This window comes from Canis lupus, chromosome 35, assembly GCF_003254725.2.
Source record: "Canis lupus dingo isolate Sandy chromosome 35, ASM325472v2, whole genome shotgun sequence".
NCBI classification, from domain to species: Eukaryota; Metazoa; Chordata; class Mammalia; order Carnivora; family Canidae; genus Canis; species Canis lupus.
Window position 1 is genome coordinate 24,522,192 of NC_064277.1, and position 10,004 is coordinate 24,532,195.

A 10,004-nucleotide genomic window follows, 5' to 3' on the forward strand; every position below is an offset into this window, starting at 1 on the left:
TGAGATCAGATTTCTGTAATTCTCCATCATCATATCCCAGTGTAAACCCTTCTGTTCAGAATCCAATTGAGCCTTGGTGAATTCTATAGCCACATCCTTAAATGTCACTGTTTCCTTAAAAGCCAAACAAATCCAGGGATGCCTGGGTGGCTCAGGGGGTGATCCCAGATTAGGGATCGAGTCCCACATTGAGATCCCTGTGGGGAGCCTGCTTCTCCCTCTGCCTATGTCTGTATTTCTCTGTGTCTCTCATGAGTAAATAAATAAAATATAAAAAACGAACAAACAAACAAATCCAGAATAACCTGAGGGGCTACAAGCCCAGGGATGAATAGAGTGTAGAACAAAACAAAAACAAAGCAAAGCGAGATATAGTTATGACAGAATAAAATATTCTGAGTCAAGACAAGCCAAGTCTATTCATTCTTACTTTGTGTCTAGTACTGTGTTGGAGTCTATGCCAGATACAAAAACAAAGAATATCAGTCCACAAGAGATGGGAAATTTTACATGTGTAATAATTTCAAAATGATATAGCACATAAATTGTGAACTTCTCTCGTGTCAAATAAATAAAGTCTTAAAAAAAAAAAAAAGAAGTAGAGGTGCCTGCGTGGCTCAACTGGTTAAGCATCTGCCTTCAGCTCAGGTCCTGATCTCAGGGTCTCGATTCCTCACTCAATGGGGAGTCTGCTTCTCTCTCTCCCTCTGCTGCTCCCCCTGCTGTGCTCTCACTCTGTGTGTAAAATAAATAAAATCTTCAAAAAAAAAAAGGAGAGTTATTAAAAGAACAAAAAGACAAGCCATAGCCTGGGTGGAAAATTTACCAAAAAATCCACACATGATAAATGGTATCCAAAACAGGCAAAGAACTCTTAAAATCAACAGCAAGAAAATAATTTAAAAATGGGCAAAAGATCTGATTAGACACCTCATCAAAAGAGGTGTACAATGGCAAATAAGCACATGAAAAGATGCCCCACAGCCTATGTCATTAGGGAATTGCGAATTAAAATAACAATGAGATACTATTCCACACGTATTAAAATAGTTAAAATTCAAAACACAATAGCACCATGCTGGTGAGAATATGGCCCAAACGGTTCAACGAGAGCTCACGTCTGTCTCTGGTGGGAATGTACAATGGTACAGCTACTTTGGAAGAATGATGGTTTCTTACAAAGCTGAACATAGTCTTCCCATGCAATCTAGCAATTGGATTCCTTGGTATATACCCAGAGAAGTTGCTATGTCAACACAAAAACCTGCGCACAATGTTTCTTGCAGCTTTATTTGCCAAAACTTGGAGGCCACCGAGATGTCCCTCAACAGGTGAACAGATGAACTGTGGTGCATTTGGACAGTGGAATATTATTCAGCACTGAAACGAAGTGAGCTATCAAGCCATGAAAAGACATGGAAGAATCTTAATGCATAAGGCTATAGACCATAGGATTCCAACCCTATGGAATCTGGAAAGGTAAAACTGTGGAGACTGTAAAAACGTCAGTGGTTGCTAGAGGTTCAGAGTGGGAGGGAGGGATAAAAAGGTGAGGCACCAGGGGGTTTTTAGGGCCAAGTATCCTGTCTAAAGCAGTAATGGTGGACACACATTATCATGCATTCTCAAAACTCAAAGAATGTCCTAATGTAAACTACAGACTTAGGTTAATAATAATGAATTAATATTTGCTTACCAATTGTAATAAATGTGCTACTGATACAAGGTGTTATTTATAACAGGAGGAACTGTGTGCAGAGGGAGACGCAGTACATGAGAACTCTGTATATCTGATTCGGTTTTCTATGAACCTACAAATGCTCTAGACAAATCTTTTAATTTAAATCTATCAAATCAATTAGTCCTATTTTAAAAAAAAAAAAAAAAGAAGGACGTTCCTGATGGGCGTCAAAACAGGATCAAAGAGATGGCTCCTAAGCACTGTCGCCTGTTCTTGCACTCAGGACAGAGCTTTAGTCCTGGAGTGAGGACACAGTGGACACATCTGGAATTCTCCCAAAATGCCTTTTTGCTCTGCAAAGTATGATTCACCCTGACAGTAGCTTTAGTCTATGTTTTCATTCAGTGACACATTTTTACTATTCCCCTCCTGCTGTATAGGGTTATAGAAATCAAGCAGTTAAGTTCCAGAGAGGGACATAATGAGATAAAACATGTTTCCTGTTCTGTTATGTATGCAGAATTCATGTCTCATTTAATACATTTATTGGACTGTTCAGTTTCCTCAGGGATTTAATGGGAACATGACACCTGCCCAATTTCTAGAGCCTAGTTGCAAAATGGAAGCCTAGTAATCAGTATTCAACCACATTCTCGGTGGCACTGATTTATTTTACAGATTAAGAAAACAAAAAACAAAAAAAGGAGGGTTGAGAAGAAAAATGTCCAAGAGCAAAGGGTCTTTTTGCCACCAGATCTGGAGCATATATGGTAATTATTTCCTTCCCCTGGGTTTCTGACCCAGAGGTTTGCTGCACACTAGGGCTAGGAGACAGCTGGAGTTGATGTGATACACAAGATTCACAGACACATAATGAGAATGTTGACTGATTTTTTTTTTAACTAAGCCATCTACCGGATTGGTAAAGTTTGGTAAATATGGAATTGGCTCAAAGCTGCCCATCCTACCCTACACCTCACCCCTTTCCCTCTCCCACAGTTCACACCCTTCCCCTGAGGTCTTTGGAGGCTGTCTTCTCATGGGACATGTGAACCATCACTTCTGCTTTTTTTCCCAAAAGGATGGATCAAAAAAATCCTCTATATCTCCAGAAGCTCTAGGATCTGTTTCTGCTTATACATTTCTGGTTTCTTTCTGAGTCAATACCCACAGGGTTGCTAACTCTGTCCAGGACCGTAGCAGTAGCATCCAACTAACCAGTGGATGCATTCTTTGTGAGAAGTCCCATCAGAATCCACCAGCTGGACTCACAGCCTGTGGAGGGTGGGCAGTGGGGTGGAGTTGGGTCGATGCTGTCAACTCTGGCAAAATTCAAAGTGAAGAAATCACAGAATGCAAGGGATAATGTATTTTCGTGACTGACTGATTTAATTCCACTCATTTTACTGAAGAAGATAGGGACCAAAAACATCTTACTGTCATTGGCTTTGAAGTAGAAAAGCAAATAAGTAGAAGAGCAATAGTAACTGCCTGACTTCCTGAATCGATTTCAGTATTCTTTTCACAATGCACCACGTTTCACAGAGCTGCTCCCTGAGATCAGGCTTCATGGCTATTATGACTGTTGGCTTTTGCGTTTACCCCAACCTCCTATCATAATGTAAACTTAATAAACACATGAACTGTTCACTGATCTTTCTGCAGCATCTAGAAAAATGTCCAGCACTCAGTAAATATTTGTTAAATGAAAGAAGTTCTGTGACTGTGATAGACTACATTGGATCTGGTTAAAGCCCTGCGTGTTCAGGCAGACCCCCCATCAGATGCTTTTAGGCCGGGCCACAGCATGCTCCTGTTTCCAACGGGTGTGGAGTCACTTTAGATGTTACTCTACTCTACTACCAGGTTTTAATGTTCTTTGAAAGAAATCATAGTTCTTCATATATAAGAGTGCTTAACAAATGTCACTTCCTTTCCACCTCGCTTCCCTCTAAGAGAGGCTGCTCTCCCTGTAGCTGTTTCATTTCCTACAGCTAATACTTTAACTCCTAAAGTATCTAGTAAGATAGCAGATGTCCTGTTCAGAAAATCTCCACATGCAAACATCACGAGAGATGTATGCAAGAAACTATCCACTTCAGGCTGTAAGTTCAACCATAGGGAGCAGAGAGGCTGCGGCGCTCTGGCCCTCGGGTGGGAACTCCAACCAGAGGTTCTGAATATGAGATATGGGGCTTCCAGAATGGATTTTCCTAACCAGAAGCTCAGTTGGGTGATGCCTCCCTCCTCTGGGTTCTGCCTGGACAAACTCTGTATCACGATTAAGTTCTTTATTGGTATCTTATTTTAAAAGCATTTCATGTATATGTTTTATCTCCCCAATAAAAGGAAACTGTATACATCTTGAACATTGAGGAAAAATAAGAGAGAAAAAGAGGAGAACTACTGGAGACACAGAGTACCAGAGAATCCTTTCAGGGATGTTTACTGACATAAGAGACCTTTTTGGACACTCTAGGGATGTCAGGCTGGCTCAGCCAGTAGAACATGCTTGGGGTTGTGAGTTTGAGCTCCACAATGCGTGGGGAAATTACACAAAAATAAAATCTAAAAAAAATAAGAAAACTTTAGAAAGGAGAATCTAGTCGTCAGTTTAATTTCATAGGCAGAAACGTAAGAACTTCATTGCATCTGGGCCCTAGAAGCTACAGGAAGAACGGTTTTTAAAGTACATGGATTAAAAGGTGAAAACATCCCAAATTTCCATCCAGCAGAAGAGTAGATAAACAAAATGTGGTATATTCATACAGCAGAATATTATTCATCCTTAGAACACAATTCTGATATATGATGCCCAGGAATAAAGTTTGAAGACATGATGCTGAGTGAACCAAGCCAGACACAAAAGGACATGTATAGGATGATTCCACAATGTGAGGAAGCCACACGAGGCAAACTCATAGAGACAGAGATTAAGGTTTCCAGGGGCTGGGAGAGAGGCAATGAGAAGTGACTGTTGAATGGATTCAGTTTCTGTTTGGGATGAGGAAAAAGTTCTGGAAATTGATAGTGGTGATGGTTGTACAACATTGGGAATGTGCTTAAATGCTATTTGTGCACTTAAAAATGGTTAGAATGGTAAATTTGATGTTCTATTTTACCATCTTTAAAAAAAAAACATTTTCAATTTCAAAAATATGTTCACTATTAGATATTTAAGAAATAAACCTATAAACCAACAGAGATAATTGCTGTTACCATCTTAATGTGTATATTCCCAATGTTTTTCCTATATATGTCTGCATATATTAAAACGGAGTCATATAATACATACCATTGTATGACCTGCTTTTCAGTGCTGACAACATATCATGTAGATCCCTTAGTGCCAGACACGTACATTTTATGAATAACTGTGACAAGCACCCTTGTCTGTGTATTTTATCACAGTTTATTGCTTCCTAGTGGTAAATTTCTTAAAATAATTTAAGATCAAATCCCAAAGGATTTGAGTGTTGAGGAATACTAAAGAAGAAATTCCTTGGACACTGAGGGTAGATATAACTCTAGAATAGAGAAGAAAAATGATGAACAACTAAGACAAGCTGTTGGGTTTTGAATACCACAATCTGCCATGTAAATGTTCCATGGTTTATGGTATAGCTATGCTCTGAGAGTTGCCCAACTCCAGTAAAATAGTTGTATTCTTAATATTCTGCTCAGACTGTTTTCTCTGAATTTTAACATTTAAATAATGAAATGATACAAAATACATAAATTAGAAAATACAAATGTCCTCTATTTGTAACATTCATAAAAATACTATCAATATCCTCCTAGAATATTATTTTTCTTTGCATTTACAAACATACCATTTTTTACAATAATGTACATACTACTTTGCTACTCTTTACACAAATATATTTTGACATTTCATCAAATACATTCACCTTATTTAAATAGTTTATTTAACTCGACGTTTGTTTTTTGCTATATCATTATATCACAAGGTGGCTACAATAACTGTCCATATAGATACAGAGACACAGACTTTTATCAGTATATTTATGGAAACATCCTTAATCATTAAATTACTGAGGTAGTATATACATTACATATGAAAGCTACTGTTTTCTCCTAGTTTCCAATCTTTTCAGGCAAAAGTTTGTTACTCCAATAAGACTATATACAAGTATATCCACATATAAATATGAAATACTAGTAATGTATGAGTGTCAGTCTGTTCATGGAGTGTCAGCTTATAAACAGCAGAAATTTATTTCTTAAAAAAAAAGAAATTTATTTCTTACAATCTGGATTCTGGAAGTCCAAGATCAGGGTGCCAAAATGGTAGAGTTCTGTGAAGGCCCCCTTCCTGGTTCTGTTCAAGATGGCAGTCTTCTTGCTGTGTTTTCACATGGCCGAAGGGGCAAGAAGGCTCTCTAGGGTCTCTTATTCAAGGACACTAATCCCATTCGTGAGGGTTTCACCTTGTTGGCCTAATCACCTCCCAAAGGCCCCACCTCCGAATGCCACCACATTTGGGGATTGGGCTTTAAACCATAAGAGTTTTGGGGAGATGCAAACATTCAATCTATAGCATAGTGTCTATTTTTTCTAACTTCCACCTACATGGCTATTACAGTTTTTTACATCTTTGCTAATAGGAAACATTACCAAAAGAGTTGGATATTCAAAATAGTGGAAGTATTTTATATTACTAAGAATATTAATGTGACTCTCTTTCCAAGTGTATATTGGCCAGCTGTATTCCTTCAGTGAACTCCCTATTCACATCTTTTTCCATTTTCTTTTACTTATTGATTTGTAGATGCTCTTTTATAGCATGAATAGGAGCCCTTGTCTATGACATACAATAAATATACTTTCTTACCTGGCTGATTGTGTAATTAGGTAATATAAGTTTTTAGTTTTTACACCGTCACTTCTGGTAACTCTTGCATAATTTCTGGCACTGATACTATGTGAAGAAAGGCCTTCACAAGAAAGGACTGTTATTTTTTTTTTAATTTACCCTAACTTTATTTTGGTACAACCATGATCTTATATTTTACATTAAGAAAATATTTAATTTTTCCAATTAAACTTCTCCAGACTGTTTTTAGATTTGGTGTGGTAGGAATTTAATGCTATTTTCCCCAACCCTTAACGTCCCAAGAATATTTTAAAATAAACTACCCTTTCTCTATGATTTGAATACCAATTTGAAGATACATTGCTTCCTATAGAAATCACTGATCTGTTTCTGGACTAGTTATTCCACAGACTCTGGAGGAAATATAAGCCTGTAAGTATGGTAATAGAATTTTCTGAGTAGACAGAGAAGCTAGTTAGAAGACCTATGTGGAGCAGCCCCGATGCTTGTTTCTTTAGTTACCTAGGTCTCTTTCAAGACTCACTCTCTTTCTGGGATTTTGCTTCTTTATGTCTTCTCTTTAGTTCCTATAGAACCTGGAGGTTCGTACCTAATGAGGCAAACTCCCTTCAGTTTTCTCTCGAACTCTGAGGCTTATTTGTACACCAAGGAGGGAGACAGACAACAAGTCAAATGAAGGGACCTCTTTCCCCAATACATACACACCACCACCACTGCCACTCAGATCAGTCTTGGTGTGAGCTCTGAAGATTGCAAGACACTCAAACTCTAATATAAACATCAAGTTCCATGTATGCCTCAGATATAAAATGAAACGTGCCAGGATCCAGCCTTGGAGCACAGCACAGAAGGGACTTGCTCTAGTCCTGATTCCATCATAGGAACCTTGAAACTGTCTTTAATAAAGGCTTAGTTTCCTCACCATCTGAGAAATGGGGATAATCATTGTGATCCTGCCTGGGAGCTCTAATTGAGACAATATATCATAAAATAGCTGTAGAAGATGTAATTTACTATACAAATGTAAGGAATCACAATAGGCTTGCATTTATTTATTTATTTATTTATTTATTTATTTATTTATTTATTTACAATAGGCTTTTAAAGCTTGAGATGGCCTTAAATATTATACAGCAGTACAATTCCATAGAAATATAATGCAAGCCTCTGGGACACCTGGGGAGCTCAGTCTGTGGAGCCTCCAACTCTTGTTCTCAGCTTGATCTCAGCCTGATCTCAGGGTTCAGGCCCTGTGTTGGGCTCCATGCTGGGCACTGAACCTACTTAAAAAAAAAGAAAAAAGAAATATACTGCAAGTCTCATGTGCAATTTTAAATTTTTTAGTAGCCACATGAAAAGAAAAATGAGACAGGTGAAATTTGAGTAATAAATTTTATTTAACACAATATATATCAAAAGTACTATTTTAATATGCAATTGATATAAATTATTAAGGAGATATTTTACATTTTTTTGGTACTAAGTCCTCCAAATCCAGTGTGTATCTTACAGGTATATCTCAATTTAGACTAAAATTTTAAGTGTTCAATAGCCAGGAGCGGCTAGCTACCTAATAGTGCAATTATATGGTCCAAATGCTAATTTTATAGAGTGGAAAACTGAGGATCAGGGGTATTAAGGGACTTTTTTCAAGGTCATCTGGTTTTATCTTGGTAGAGTTTGGTTTAAAATTCCAATCTTTTAGCCTACCTGTACTTTATTTTTACGCTTCACGCGGCAGGGATGTACTTTTTTTTTTTCTCCCAAGCTTTTATCTGACTAATCTAACACCATTGAGTGAATCATGCCTTCTGCACTAATTTAAAATGACACTTTTTAAAATATAGTAAATTCCCATATAAAATGCAGCTCTGTGTCTGGACTTTGCATTCTGTCCTCTCTACCGCCTTCACAGGAACAGGAGCTTTTGATCGCTCGGGGTCTGCAGCGAGGACCATCTAGTTTACACCACTCAACAACCACGGCGAAGCAAGCGCAACATTCTACAGTTTCCATGTGGACACGTAACTGTAAAAGCACCTTTCATACTGCGGTTCTTAGTACAGAGCCGCTGCCAGGCCGGATCCGGATGCCCCCCACCCCCGCGGACGCGGGTGCTCCCTCGCACACGGGACTCAGCCCCGGACAGATTCCGGGAGCGGGCACCGAGGGGCCGGGGGAGGGCGAGCGCGAAAAGGAGGACAGAGACAGGGTGAAGACGCTAAGAGACGGCAGCGGAACGGCAAAGTGCACATCTTCTTGCGATTTGGTGCAGAGATCAGTGATCTTTGAGAGCATCTCAGTAGAAAACTGAGAGAAGGCAGAGGGTAGCACGATAGGTAGGAAATGAACTCTTAGAAATGGAAGCAGCATAGATTTTAAGCGGGTATATTCTGGAAGGGGAAAAAAGAAGAGAAAAAACTAGCATCTTAAGGGCAACCTAAACTTTTTTTACACAGGAAACGAAAGGATATCTCTATATATTTGAATACACGAGGAACAATCTCAATGAAGGAAATTAATTTAAAATTCTACAGAAAAAAAAAAGTGGAAGAAGGTTCCAGAGGTGGTTGTACCATGTGCTCAGCTTGTGAAAGGAATCAGGACATTTATTCTTGTGGGAGGAGAAAAGCAGGCTAGATAAAACGATTTGTTTTGCAGTGGTCAGGAAGGCTCTTTTTGGTATAGGTGATCCTGTGGGGGCGCTGAGAGGGAGCTGAAGAATGAGGGGAGTGTGGATTTAGCACATCAGCAGAGGTGACCAGCAGCGACTGTTCCATACAACTCCCTCATCAGTCCACTGCCCAGTCAGGAACTCAGCTGCCCAATGTAAACCACAGGCCCTGCTGCCCCTCAGTGCCTGCCCCAGGTCTCCCAGGACAGCTCTAACTTCCTCCACCTGTAAGGCCAGGCTCCCGTTAGAAGATCTGGATTCAATGAGAAAGGTCCACTTAGAATTTCATACAAAGGGCTTTTCCTAGTTTTCAGATATATTAATGCAACTGTCTGAGCCAGGAACTAAGGCACAGAATTGCAGATTTTGAAAATAGGCACAAAAGGTAATGGGAGCCTCTCCGGGAGTCCTTCCTTTCCCTCAGTGGACTGAGAGCACCAATTATTCCATGTTACCAGACACCACTCACAGTGCAGCCCCTACTGCTGTTTCCTTGGCCAGATAGGAGGAGCATTTCCTCTGCAAGAGTAGCTACCTTCAGCTTCTCTCACTTCCTAAAGGCCAAATCTCTGCTTGGGTAAAGTGACAACACAAGCTAATGTTGGGGTATCAAACAAGGAACTTTCAATTTCATTGCAAGCGTTTTGTTTTGCTCAAGGAGCAATGCAAAGAATGATTTCAAGAAACATCCGTGGCATATGTGTGTGTGTCAGGATGCATCTTTGCTTTTCTACTTCCCCAGAGACACCACTTCTCTTCTGGTTACTTGTAAGAGATGTGGCTGTTTTCCA